The 15,380-nt window shown below is 39.0% G+C and overlaps 1 pseudogene; it reads left to right on the top strand.

The window, feature by feature from the left end:
• The first annotated feature begins 341 nt into the window (after positions 1 to 341).
• On the top strand, positions 342 to 409 carry LOC149120921 (U6 spliceosomal RNA; annotated as a pseudogene).
• Positions 410 to 15,380: the final 14,971 nt, after the last annotated feature.

A 15,380-nucleotide genomic window follows, 5' to 3' on the forward strand; every position in this document is an offset into this window, starting at 1 on the left:
CTCCCAGGGTGCACACTAGCAGAAACTTGCCTCAAAGCAGAGAAGCTACCACTCAAGCCAGGCATTTGTATATGGGATGTGGGTGTGTGGTGGTGATAGCAAGCCCTCATGGATAAAAAAAAAAAAAAAAAAAAAAAAAAAAGTTATTTCTATGCCAAGGAAATTACTCTGTAGTCTTTCTCTTATAAACTACGTATTGCTGAACCTAGATAATTTTTCCTTTATTTAACAATGACATGAAAATGTCAGTTGAGTTGGCTTTCCTGAAGACCTTGTTTCTTGAATATTAGTGGCTAGCTGAGATAAATTCTTTTCATCTCTTTCTCGCTTCGGCAGCACATGTGCTCGCTTCGGCAGCACATATACTAAAATTGGAATGATACAGAGAAGATTAGCATGCCCCTGCGCAGTAAGGTTTCTTTACCTCCCTGTAGACTCTGCTCTCCAGAGGTGAACAGGGTCCTCTAAACCCACTTGCTGCACACACAAACACCTGAGTGTTGTATTCTCCCACAGGTGTTGGAGACTGATATGGTGTTCTGATTTATATTTACATAATGGCTAGTGACATCGGGCATATTCACATGTTTTGACCATGTACATTTCTTCTGAGAAATGTCTATTCAGATCCTTGCCTGTTTCTTCACTGTATTTTTTGGAGTTTTTCCAATTCATGTAAATGTTCTGGAAATCTGTAAACATTCAGAGTTTTAATTTTTCCTGCCATCTGTTCATTGTATCTACACTCTGATGTTTACTTTGTTGTGAAGAAGTATCTTAGTTGGATATACTCAAATGTCTCTGTTTTTATTTTTGTGACTATTGCTATTGGAATCTTACCCAAAAGCTATTGTGTGTTGACAATATTTAGAGTTTCCCTATGTTTACTTGGGTTTGGGTCTTATGATTACATTTTAATTCACTGTGAGTTCACTTTCACATAGTGTAAGAGATGTTGGAGTCTCTTTTCAGGCTTCTACATATGGATAATCAAGTTCCTCTGCACCACTTGTGAAAGAGATTCTTCTTTCTCCAGTTCATTTGAGTTCCTTTGTTAAATATGAGTTGCTGGTAGAAATTTGGGTTTATTTCTATGCTACCAAGTCTTTTCCATTGAACTATGTGTCTGTTATTATATCAGTGCTAACACTTCTTCTTTTTTTTGCAGTATATTTATTTGAAAGGCAGAGTTACAGAGAGGTAGAGGCAGAGAGAGAGAGAGGTCTTCCATCCACTGGTTTACTCCCCAAATGGTCACAATGGCCGGAGCTCTGTTGATCTGAATCCAAGTGTCAGGAGCTTCTTCCAGGTCTCTATGCAGGTGCAGGGGCCCAAAGACTTTGGCCATTTTCTACTTTTTTCTCAGGCTATACCAGAGAGGGGTATAAGAAGTGGAGCAGCTGGGAAACATACTGGCACCCATATGAGATGCCGGCACTGCAGACGGTGACTTTACCTGCTTTGTCATAGTGCTGACCCCTGTAATATGTCTTAAAATATGGTGTGATGTCTCCAGCTTTTTTTTGCTTTATAATATTGCTTTAGATGTTAAGCATCTCTCATGTTTCTATGTGAATTTTAGCATCATTTTTTCTAGCTCTGAGAACATCGTTGGTATGTTGATTGGGATTACATTGAATTTGCAAATTGCTTTTGGTAGTATGGATATTTTGGTATTATTCTTCCCATTCACAAACATAAGTTTTCTGTGAGACTTTCAAAAAGCCTTGACAAAAATTGGACTTTATTACACAAAAATTCATCACTTTTTGGGATCATTTAAATCCATAATTTTGCACTAATATTTGATAAATAATTAAAGACTTTGAGCATTTTAGTAGGAGAAATTAAAATATTTATCAATTTATTCAAATATTGTTTAGATGTGATATTCAAATATTGTTTAGAGCCATTGTCTATATTCCCTCTAAATTACGATCTTTTTGCTTTTTGCCTGTTAAACTTGTCCCTTGATTCAAGAACCCTTTTTAATGTAATGTAAACTGAAAATGTCATTTCATAAGCTAAAAAAAATGACAAAGAAGGAAAAAGAAGGGAGGGAGGTTGAGTATATAATTATGTTCTCCGAATTTTTTCTATAAAACATATTGAATCATTTAAAAGCTAATTAAAATTAAACTCAAAATTGGACCATTATGACCAATATTTAAAACAAGTGATTAAAAACTGTAGATGTCTTCAATTTTGATTATCATTCTTCTTTAGAATATCTGAAAGAAATCCGGCTTCTCACTTTAAAATATACCAGTGTGTTAGAATTCAGTATTAAATGACTTTGTTTAAAAGTTTTATTTAATCTATTGCTTTAAGTAGTAATACTATGGCCATTGTAAAACAAAATCCTTATCATTTTTCATAAAACAGAAAGGGCCTTTAAAACATCATCACTAAAAATATTAAGAGACCTAAAATATAACATTCTTAAAACCCAAGTGATACCATTCAAAATTTTCAAATATGCAGGGATAGTTCATGTCAAGTAACTAAATAATTGTTAAGTGTATATATGGAATAGCTTCTATAAATTCTTTTGGCAAGGGCTGGCACTGTGCCATAGTGGGTGAGGCTGCCACCTGCAGTGCTGGTATTCCATAGGGGCATCAGTTCAAGACCTGGCTGCTCCACTTCCTATCCAGCTCTCTGCTATGGCCTGGGAAACACTATAAAATGGTGCAAGTCCTTGGGCCCCTGCACCTGCATAGGAGACCAGGAAGAGGCTCCTGGCTCCTGCCTTCCAGTCAGCACAGCTCCAGCCATGGAGGCCAACTGTGGAGTGAACCAGTGAATGGAAGACCACTCTCTCTGCCTGTCCTTCTCTCTCTGTGTAATTCTGACTTTCAAATAATATAAATAAATCTTTTTTTATTTTTTTTTTTTTTTTTATTTTTGACAGGCAGAATGGACAGTGAGAGAGAGAGAGACAGAGAGAGAAAGGTCTTCCTTTGCCGTTGGTTCACCCTCCAATGGCCGCCGCTGCAGCCGGCGCACCGCGCTGATCTGATGGCAGGAGCCAGGATCCAGGTGCTTTTCCTGGTCTCCCATGGGGTGCAGGGCCCAAGCACCTGGGCCATCCTCCACTGCACTCCCTGGCCATAGCAGAGAGCTGGCCTGGAAGAGGGGCAACCGGGACAGAATCCGGCGCCCCAACCGGGTCTAGAACCCGGTGTGCCGGCGCCACAAGGTGGAGGATTAGCCTATTGAGCCACGGCGCCGGCATATAAATAAATCTTTAAAAAATTCTTTTGGCAAATAGATGAAGCTACTTGTTATACATTTCAAATAAATAGCAAACATACTAGAAAAATATATTGAATAAAATTTAAGCAACTCATAGCTATACACAGAAATTTCTCACCATAACAACATAGCAACCACTAAATTTCCAAATTCAATTTTCCACAACTTAGAATCTTTAACTCCAGAAGGAGTACAAAATTGACAGAACAGTGGCCTATGTATCAGGATACCTAATGCTAATACAGAATTATCCCTGCCACAACTTACCTATGTGACCTTGAACAATTCACTTTACTTCTCTGGGCTTGGCATTTAGCATCCTCATGTGATAAAGGAGGCTTGGATAAGATCAGTTGTACTCTATCTTGAGACTTCAATGATCTCTCAGTTTCCAAACAGGCACCTTAAGGGAAAGTAAACCTTTAGATCAAAGCTTACATTTTTAAATATAAATATATTTTAAACTGTTTCTACAACTAGTACAAAACAACACATTCAAATGTGTACCATGCCACTTTTCAATATTTGGGAATAATTAATGCATCATTTTAGAGCATTGTCTTGAGGCCAGTGCTGTGGTGTAGCTAGTAAAGCCACTGCATGCAGTGGGGGCATCCCATATGGAGGCCGGTTCAAGTCCAGGCTGCTCCATTTTCCATTCAGCTGTCTGCTATAGCCTGGGAGAGCAGTAGGAAGTTGGCCCAAGTCCTTGGGCCCCTGAATCTGCATGGGAGACCCTGAAGAGGTCCTGGCTCCTGGTTTCAGATTGGCATATCTCTGACCTTTTAGGCCATCTGGGGAGTGAACCAGCAGATGGAGGACCTCTCTCTCTCTCTCTCTTCCTCTTGTTCACTATCTGTGTAACTCTGACTTCCAAATAAATAAATAAATAAATCTTTTAAAAAATCAAAATAATATTGTCTGGCACACAGTGAACCACTAAGTGAAAAAGCAGATGGAGGAACTCTCTCTCTTCCTCTTGTTCACTATCTGTGTAACTCGGACTTCCAAATAAATAAATAAATAAATCTTTTAAAAAATCAAAATAATATTGTCTGGCACACAGTGAACCACTAAGTACAAGATATTATTAGTAATATTAGATTGAAATATTGAAATAAACTAGGCAATAAGCCTTAAGATGCAAATTAATACCAAGAAATATAATCTCAAATTTCTGTGTTCAACAAGGTAGTCTCTTTTCACTACTAACTTTATACTAAATAAGATATTTTGATATTTTGTTAAGAGTAAATTTATCGGGGGCCAGCGCCGTGGCTCACTTGGTTAATTCTCCACCTGTGGTGCTGGTATCCCTTATGGGCAAAATGTTCTAGTCCTGGTTGCTCCTCTTTCAGTCCAGCTTTCTGCTATGGCCCGGGAAGGCAGTAGAGGATGGCCCAAGTGCTTGGGCCCTGCACCCGGATGGGAGACCAGGAGAAAGCACCTGACTCCTGGCTTTGGATGGGCACAGCTCCAACTGTGGCAGCCATCTGGGGACTGAACCAATGGAAGGAAGGCCTTTCTGATTTCTCACTGTATATAACTCTACCTGTCAAATAAAAAAAAATATTAGTTTTTCATAAAAACTGCAGTATTGAAAAAGTTCTAAAATCCCTCTAATTCTAAATGTCTGTGACTGCTAACTCATTAGCACATATTGCATTCTTTACATCTGGGTAATCATGACAATTCACTTTTAAATGATTAACAGATCTGCTGTTATATATAAATACATGCTTTTCCGAAAATCATACAATAAGCAGGCTACATACTTTACTTCAAGTAGAACTGCCATATCCAGTCCTACAATTGTAAATAAGACAGTTTCAATTGTTCAGCATTATCAATTATAAATTCCAATCGTGTAGCAATACTCATAAGAATTTAGGGGGCTGATGCTGTGGAGTAGCAAGTAGAGCTGTGGCTTGCAGTGCTGACATTCCAATTGGGTGCCAGTTCAAGTCCTGGCTACTCAAATTACTATCCATCTTTTTAGGCAAGTAAGACTTACTATCCAGCAGTAGAGGATGGCCCAGGCCCTTGGGCTCCTGCACCTGCATAGGAGACCCAAAAGAAGCTGCTGGCTCCTGGCTTTGGATTGGCAGAGCTCCAGCCATTGTGGCCAAATGGGGAGTGAACCAGCGGTTGGAAGACTGCTCTCTCTCTCTCCTTCTCTGTGTAACTCTGATTTTCAAGTAAAATAAATGAATTTTTTTAAAAAAAGGATGAAATAAAAAGGAAGATGAAGATTACAAAATTGTTTAATTTTTTTTAATAAATATAAATTTCCAAAGTACAGCTTTTGGATTACAGTGGCTTCCCCTCCCCCAAAACATCCCTCCCACCCATAATCCTCCTATTTCCTGCTTCCTCTCCCATCCCAGAAGATTACAAAATTGTATGAAGGACATTTGTACAGTAAACAAATATACTGATTTCCAATGCAATATTTGAATACTTGAAGCAGGAACGCTAAGTACTTCTTTGCCAAAATAACATGTTTTCTCCAGTGTAAAACCCATTTGCCATCCCAATACAAAAAGGGATTTGGGGCAAGAAGGAAAAAAGAAGTCCACACATGCGGAAATTTTAAGCAAAACAAAATAGAGAATGTATTTAGTTTCATGTAAATCACATGAGAATTAATAGTATTCTACCAATTTGCAACAAATATTTTTAACTTTAATGAATGAATGAATTTTCAGTTACATAGCAGGAAACTTCTACCCTCTCCCATAAAACTGAAAGAGAAACTTTTTAAAAGTAAAAACTGATGAAAGAATTCTGCAATACATGTTAATGTTAAGTAGCCCAGCAGAGTTTATTTAGAAATACAAACACACACACAGAAAATAAATACATTAAAATCTTACTGAATAGTCCAGTAATAGTTCAGGATCCAATATGTGTGCAAAAGATTCTGGATTTCCCACTCACTTTGTATAGGAAATGATGTGCTTTGCTATGTAGCATGTACCTGTAGATTCCTGAACACCTCCACTTTGCTTCTTACCCTGAATCCCAGCAAATACGGGAACACAGCTGTTGAGTCATTCATTTTCTGGATTTGAGAATATCAAAGAATTAATGAGTATAGAAAGTTGTACAGCAGAGACCAAGAATGTCCAAGGGAGGTCACGTAAATCAATTGAACAAGTCAAAATACTATGAATGTATACTGAATGCTCTGTTTTTAATATGTCTTACTTACCTAAAAAGACATGAGGGCTATTGCTCTCTCTCTTAATACAACTAAGGAGAAGATATCACCAATGCTCAAGAAAAATGAATACACAGCAGAGCTAATACAAAATCCCCAAATTCCAAAATAGAAAAACTGGATATGCACTCCTTACACACACCCTGAAGTGGCAATGAAGTAGAACAAATCTAAAATTAGAAAAAAATCTTTTTTTAAAAGATTTATTTATTTATTTGAAAGTCAGAGTTGCACAGAGAGAGGCAGAGAAGAGAGAGGGGTCTTCCATCCACTGGTTCTCTCCCCAGTTGGCTGCAATGGCCAGAGTTGTGCCAATCCAAAGCCAGGAGCAAGGAGCTTCTTCCAGGTCTCCCACATGGGTGCAGGGGCCCAGGACTTGGGCCATCTTCTACTGCTTTCCCAGGCTATAGCAGAGATCTGGATCCATATGAGCTGCCAGCACTGCAAGTGGTGGCTCTACCCACTACGCCACACCACTGGCCCTGAAAATTCTTGTCAAATTAAGAACATTTAACCTTTGTTTTAGAGTGCATTATTAAAATATCTAAACTGGGGGAATACATAATTTCTTTCTTTAGAAATCAGAAGAGAAAAAGAACACTTCAAGCCTACTGTGACACCACACAGAAGGAATGGAGAATCATGATCTCAATTAGCCTAGGGACAGAATAAAAGGGAGGGAAATAGGAACAACAGAATTAAGATGAATAAGCTTTGACAGCTGAGGGAATCTGAATGTAAAGAAAAGGCATGCAGTTAACTGAAACAATAGAGATAAGTCTGAGAGGAAAAAACATTGTTAAGTCATATTAATGGGGCCAGAGCTGTGACTTAGTAAAGTAAAAAAAAAAAAATCTAAAATTTGTTTTTAAATTATATAATTAAAAAAGATAAAAAAGATGTTCAATCTTAAGTCTCTACAGCATAAGATATACATCAATTTTCCCAGGTTCTATTTGCATTTATTAACAAAGTTTCATGGGTGTAATCACTAAAGTGGCTCCAATAAGTCTTTTTATAAAAATTATTTTTTATTTTGACAGGCAGAGTGGACAGTGAGAGAGACAGAGAGAAAGGTCTTCCTTTTTCTGTTGGTTTACCCCCTAGTGACCGCTGCCGCCAGTGTGCTGCGGCTGGCACATGGCGCTGATCCAAAGCCAGGAGCCAAGTGCTTCCTCCTGGTCTCCCATGCAGGTACGGGGCCCAAGCACTTTGGCCATCCTCCATTGCACTCCTGGGCCATAGCAGAGAGCTGGACTGGAAGTGGAGCAACTGGGACAGAATCTGGCTCTCCCAGCAGGACTAGAACTTGGTGTGCCTGCACCGCAGGTGGAGGATTAGCTTATTGAGCCATGGAGCCTGCCTCCAATAAGTCTTAACCTGGGATGCAACTAAATTTAACAAGGATACTCAATAGGAATTTTAGAAGAATTCCAAAATATGTATCAGAATAAAAATAAATACTTTACTTGTTACATCTCATTTTAACTATACTATTGTCTAAATTTCCAAATGTCAGATGTACTAAAAAAATCCCCAAAGCAGCAGAGTTGGTCCGACATGATGAGGAATAAAATAAAGAAAATGAGAATTCGCAGATCCCAGATTAAAATAACCAAGAAGGCCCAATAAAAGAAAACTCAATGTCTTCATACACTAACATTTATTACCTCAGATTTATTTAACAAAAAGGTGATTATTCCAGCTACATCCCATTAGGTAGCCCAATTTTACCTGCTAAATCCATTTAAAAAAAGCACCTCATGATATATTACTAAAATCATATTGCTATATGCCATCCACCATGTCCACTGTACCTTATACCTAATGTTAACAGATCTGATGAAAATCAGTAGATAAATGATGTGTCTTAACCACGTGTGGGAAATGTCTTTTGTTCAACGTTTTTCCAAAAACCCCTCAGTCTCAGTTTGCCTTCACATTGAAAAGACACTTCTGAGGTTTACTAATCAGTCCAGCTTCTTCGGGCCTCCCTCCAATGAAAGGGGCTAAAATCCATCAAAATAAACTCTAGGCACTGTTCTTGTGCTCCCAGTGACTTTTTCACTCTAGGGGCTCACAAACCTTCTAAATTCTTTAGATCACCTGTGATGTCCATTAGTTCTCAAAGACTATGATGCAAGTAATTTCCCCTCTTGGAACCTTGTTATTAACTGTGCTGTATGAGAAATGAAGTCTCCTACACACCTTGTGCTTACGATTCTCCAAACCATGTTGCCTGCTAGGACTTTGGCCATGAATATAGGACAGCAATACCTGAACATGATTACTGAGATCTCCTTAATAAAGGATAGACTGGGGCCAGCACTGTGGTGCAGTGGTGTAATCCTTTACCTGCAGTGCTGGCACCCCATATGAGCACCAGTTCTAGTCCCCATTTCTCCTTTTCCCATCCAGCTCTCTGCAATAGCCTGGGAAAGCAGTAGAAGCTGTTCCAAGTGCTTTGGTCCCTGCCAAAATGTGGGAGACCTGGAAGCTCCTAGCTCAGATTGGCCCAGCTGCAGACATTGCAGTCATTAGGGGAGTAAATGAGCATATGGAAGACCTTTCTCTCTGTCTCTTCCTCTCACTGTCTGTAAGTACACCTGTCAAATACGTAAATAAATTCTATATATATATATATTTACATTTATTTATATATATTTATGTATATAAATATATTCATATATAAAATATATTATGCTTTATCATATATTATATAATATATAATAATTATAAACAGATAATATTATATAATTTATTATAACTATTGTATATATCATATATATATATTATTGAGATGACTTCAATAGCCAGAGTGTGGCCAGGTTGAAGTCAGGAGCTCCTCCTCCAATGTGTGTGGCAGCAACCCAGGCACTTGGACCATCTTTCACTGGTTTTTCAATCCATTGGTATGGAGCTGGATCAGAAATAATTATATATTTATATATAAATAAATTCATATATAATATTTATATATAATTATATATTATATATTTATGATACTTATATGTAATTCTATATTATGTATAGAAATATATAATATATATTATAATATATAAATATATATATGATGGATCAAAATGCGGCATTCTCCATTTGGCAGAAGAGACAGGCTCCAATATCTACTGTCTATGTCAGTATGTCAGTATAATGCAGGAGGTAACCCCTCTACCAAATAAGAAAAGCTATTTCAGTTCAGCTGGACATCATTCTGCTGACTGTTGACCTTATTACTGTTAGTCTGGATGCTTTCATTGGTTGCAATCCAGAGACCCAATTTTCCCATAGATATAAACATCAGCAAACATGAAAATTTGGTAAGAAAAGCTTAAACTGAGAGTTATGATTAATAACTATTTTAACAAAATTTCTCAGAACCCATCTAATCCAAACCTTGGACAATTGGGAGCTGTTGTACTTGGCCCACCCATAATTGAAATGGATTCTAAATCCTTCAACTGCAAGGAGAGTATCATAGACATTAATGCTCCAAACGGATCCAGTTCCCTGCTAATGTGTCTGGAAAAGCAGCACAGGGTGACTCAAATATTGGGGCTCCTGCACCCATGTGAGAGACCTGGAAGAAGCCCCTGGCTCCTGATATCAGTCTGGCCTAGCCACAGTCACTGCAGCCATTTGAGGAGCGAACAAACCAGGAGGAAGATCCATCTCTCCCACTCTCTCTTTCTAGTGCTGCCTTTCAAATTCATAAATAGACCTTTAAGAAAGTCGATCACTTCAATAAATTTGTCATTGCTCAGTCATGATTACTTTTACTACCTTAAATTCTTTTTCAAAAGATTTATTTATTGGAAAGGCAGAAAGAGGAGCTGGTGGTTGTGGTGCAGTGGACAAAGTTGCTATCTGTTACATTGGCATCCTCTACGTGCACCAGTTCAAGTACCAGCTATTCCATTTCTGATCCAGCTCCTTACCAATGGACTGAAAAAGCAGGGAAAGTTGGCCCAAGTGGCTGGGATGCTGCCACGCACATCGGAGGAAAAGCTCCTGGCTTCAACCTGGCCACACTCTGGCTATTAAAGTCATCTCAAAAATGAATTAGGTGGTGGAAGATTTCTGTCTCTCCCTCTCTCTGTAACTCTTTCAAATAAGTAATTAAATATTTTAATATGATAAAAAATGGCAGAGAGACACAGAGACAAAGAGAGAAGGAAAGAGAAGCAGAGAGATCTCCCATCTGCTGGTTCACTTTCTATATGGCTACCACTGTGCAAGACCAGGTTTCAAGTCCCCATTGAGGTTACAGTTCTCCAAATTAGATGACAAGAAGGAAAGAATTTGAGCTATTATCCATTGCTTCCCAGGGATATTAACATGAAACTGATTTGGAAGTGGAGTACCCAAAACTCAGATTAGCACTGCAATATATGATGCGGGCATCTGTTGTGATGGTTAACAAATTGGAAAACCTAGAGGAAAAATCAACAGATTCCTGGACATACACAATATACCAAAATTGAGTCATGAAGACACATAGAAAAGCTAAACAAATCAAAAACCAAGACAGAGATTGGATGAGTAATAAAGACCCTCCCAACAAGGAAAAGTCCAGGATCAGACAGCCTCACTATTGAATTCTACAAGTCTTTTAAAGAGCTAATGCTTCTCAAACTATTCAACACAATTGAAAGAGAGACAATCCTCTCAAACTCCTTCTATTAATCTGACAATGACTCATTCTATCATTTATTTATACATAATGTTGAGAAAATCAGAAGTATTTGTTAGGACTTCTGCTAAAATGCACTAGATTTATAATTTTTAAATACATCTTTCCTAGATGTAATGCAGTCCTTTGCTACTTTAGAGTATCAGAAATTTAAAATGTTGGACTGGTGCTGTGGTGGAGCAGGTTAACACCCTCGCCTGAAGCTCCAGCATCCCATATGGGGGCCGGTTCAATACTCAGCTGCTCCACTTCTGATCCTGCTCTCTGCTATGGCCTGGCAAAGTAGTAGAAGATGGCCCAAGTCCTTGGGCCCCTGTACCGATCTGGGAGACCTGGAACTAGCTCCTGGCTCCTGGCATCGGATCAGCACAGCTATGGCAGTTGCAATCAATTAGGGAGTGAACACCAGATGGAAGACCTCCCTCTTTCTCTCTGGTTCTCCTCTCTGTCTGTAACTCGACTTGTAAATAAATAAATAAATAAATCTTTAAAACAATTAAGAAATTTAAAAAGGGAAAAGTTTTTAAAAAATGTATTTCTTTATTGTGAGGCAGAGTGACAGATATAGAGAGGAAGAGAAAGAGAGGTCTGCTATCCACTGGTTCACCCCTAAATGGCCAGAATGGCTGGAGCTGGGCCGATCTGAAGCCAGGTGCCAGAAGCCAGGAGTCAGCAGCTTCCTCCAGGTCTCTCACATGGGTGCAGGGGCCCAAGCACTCAGGGCATATTCCACTGCATTCCTAGGCCATTAGCAAAGAGCTGGATTGGAAGTGCAGGAGCAGGGACTCAAACTGGCGCCCATGTGGGATGTTGGTGCTGCAGGTGGATGCTTAATCTACTATGCCACAGAGTGGGCCCAGGGAAAGGTTTTAGGAAGACATCTTTCATGTAGACTAGGCTGCAATATTGCAAGGTAAGGTTTAGCTTTTATTCCCACACATCAGTATTCATCTTTTAGCAACTATAAATACTGAATATCATACATATAGACATAAATATAGGTAACTGCAGATTTTGTTGTCATTCTTTCTAATTCTCTTTTAATGTCTGCTAATAGGCCATCTTATGGATTATTATATTGATGTTATCTGTACACAACCATCAGGCATTTCCACTGTTGAATGTGTTTATGTGTACAGGTAGTTTTGTTTGTGTGTACATGAATGCACATTTGATGGAGATAGCACTGACAGTAATAATGTGAGAAATCCTAATGCTGATTTCAAACTTTCTATCCTCCGCAGAGATGGCTGTCATTGAAGTAGACCACAGGGCCCCTTTGCTGTTGTGGACTGAAATGTGCCTCCCTAAAACTCAAACACTGAAGTGCTAACCACCAACATAACTCTACCTGAAGAAAGTGCTTTTAAGCAGATCAAATGATAGATGTGTCTGTCACATCAGAGAAGGGCTTCTGGAAAAATCGAGCCTATTAGCACCTTGATCTGATATTTTCAAGCTCTACAACTCTGAGAAGTAAAATTCCATGATTTAAATCATATTCTCTGTGGTATTTTCTTAGCAAATTAATATATCCTCATTTCTGCTAGCATTTTCTGCTGTCATCTAGAAGGTCCTCGTGATTAGCAGAGAAATATAGAAAGTAAAAACTATGATTTTAGATTACCAAGTACCTACTAACATAAAAAAAAAGATATCCCAGAAGCAACCTACTACCATCCTCCAGGACCCAGAAAAAAAAAAAAAAAAACAGGAATGAGTCAAGTTGTGGGGCAGTAGAAAAGTGAATAATGAAAGATCACAGCAGAAGTAAATAAGGAAGGGTTTGATGCTGTGGTGTAGTAGGTTAATGCCTTGTCCTGCTGTGCATGTATCCCATATGTTGTTGCTCGAAGACCAGGTTCTCCACTTCCAATCCAGCTCCCTACTAATGCACCTGGGAAATTGGTGGAAGATGGACCATGTTCTTGGGTGCTGGCACCCACATGAGAGACTTGGAAGAAGCATCTGGCCTTTCAAATAAAGAAATCTTAAAAAAAAATAGAAGCAGTGTTAGCACTGTTGGAAAAACAGACACATAGTTCAATGGAAAAAATAGGCAGCTGAAATAAACTGACTTTTCTACAGCCAACCCCTATTTAATAAAAGAAAGAAAACAAACAGGAGAAAGAAGAATCCCCTTAGCAAATGGTTTAAAGGAAAGTGATTATCCATATGTAGAAGCCTGAAAAGATACCCCAACACCTCATACACTATGTAAAAGCAACTCAAGGTTAATTAAAAGTCTAAATATAAAACCAAAACCTTGAGAGCTTGTTTTGAGGTTCTAGCAGGGGAGCACAGCTACTCGTATACCCTTGACCGAAGACCGGTCCTCCTCTAGCGGGGAAGGTCGTCCTCTTCGACCCAGCACGCAGCTTCAGGAGGGACGCACATGGAGTGGTGAGGGAGGAAGGGGACACCCGCCTAGCCAGCCAGATCAGCCGAATCAACCCTGGCGATCAATGGGGTGACAGATGTCGCAGCCAGATCGCCCTCACATCCTGAGTTCATGCCGGAGCTGAGGGAAGGAAGCAATGCCGTCGGATCTGGCCGCTCTGCGGGAGTCTGAGGAACAACTCACACCAGGTGGCCGCCGTTCCGTCGTCATGGGTAAAGGAGACCCCAACAAGCCAAGGGGCAAAATGTCCTCCTATGCCTTCTTCGTGCAGACGTGCCGGGAAGAGCACAAGAAGAAACACCCTGACTCTTCGGTCAATTTCGCAGAATTCTCTAAGAAATGCTCGGAGAGATGGAAGACCATGTCTGCAAAGGAAAAGTCCAAGTTTGAAGATATGGCAAAAAGTGAAAAAGCTCGTTATGACAGGGAGATGAAAAATTACGTTCCTACCAAGGGTGATAAGAAGGGAAAGAAAAAGGATCCCAATGCTCCTAAAAGACCACCATCTGCCTTCTTTCTCTTTTGCTCTGAACATCGCCCAAAGATCAAAAGTGAACACCCTGGCCTGTCCATTGGGGACACTGCAAAAAAATTGGGTGAGATGCAGTCTGAACACTCAGCCAAAGATAAACAACCATATGAACAGAAAGCAGCTAAGCTAAAGGAGAAATATGAAAAGGATATTGCTGCATACCGTGCCAAGGGCAAAAGTGAAGCGGGAAAGAAGGGCCCTGGTAGGCCCACAGGCTCAAACAAGAAGAATGAACCTGAAGATGTGGAGGAAGAAGAGGAAGAAGAAGAAGATGAAGATGATGAGGAAGAGGATGAAGATGAAGAATAAATGGCTATCCTGTAATGATGAGTGTGGAGTGTGCGTGTGTGCTCAGGCAGTTGTTTTGCTAAGAATGTGAATTCAAGTGCAGCTCAATATTAGCTTCAGTATAAAAAAACTGTACAGATTTTTGTATAGCTGATAAGATTCTTTGTAGAGAAAATACTTTTTTTAAAAAATGCAGGTTGTAGCTTTTTGAGGGGCTACTACATACAGTTAGATTTTAAAGCTTCTGATGTTGAATGTTCCTAAATATTTAATGGTTTCTTTAATTTCTTGACTTGTGTATGGTAGCGCAGCAAAGTTGTAGGAATTAATATCATTTGTAAATTTGGATTTTTTGTTAGGATGTTGCATTCTGTGTTGTTTTTTTAAAAAAAATTTTGTAATAAAATTATGTATGTTAAAAAAAAACCCAAAACCTAAGTAAACATATGAGAAACTGTAAAACATTAGCAGAGACAACAGTTTGCATAAGATTCCAAAAGCACAAGTAACAAAAATAAAATATACAAATTTGAGCATATCAAATTAAGATACATCTTCACAACAAAGTAATCAACAGAGTGAAGATACAATGGACGGAATGGCAGGAAACATTGAAAACTCTGACTATGACAAAAGATTGATAGCCAGAACATACATATATAGAACTGGAAAAACTCCAAACAAGAAGCAAAATGTACAGTTCAGAAATCGAGAATGATCTGAATAGATGTTTCTCAGAAGAAGAAATCTCAATTGTCAAGACATAGATGAACATGCCCAATATCACTAGCCATTAGGGAAATGTAAATCAAAACCAATAGCAGACTCCATCTGTGGGAGAAGACAATGCTTGGGTTTTCATTTGTGCAACAAGTGGGTTTAGAGGACCCTGTTCACCATTAGAGGGCAGAGTCTACATGGAAGTAAAGAATCCTTAATACTTTCCTAATGGGAGAAGAGGAAGCCTGAGACCTCGCAAGCGGGA

This window comes from Oryctolagus cuniculus, chromosome 18, assembly GCF_051225735.1.
Source record: "Oryctolagus cuniculus isolate XC-2025 breed Fujian yellow rabbit chromosome 18, ASM5122573v1, whole genome shotgun sequence".
NCBI lineage: Eukaryota > Metazoa > Chordata > Mammalia > Lagomorpha > Leporidae > Oryctolagus > Oryctolagus cuniculus.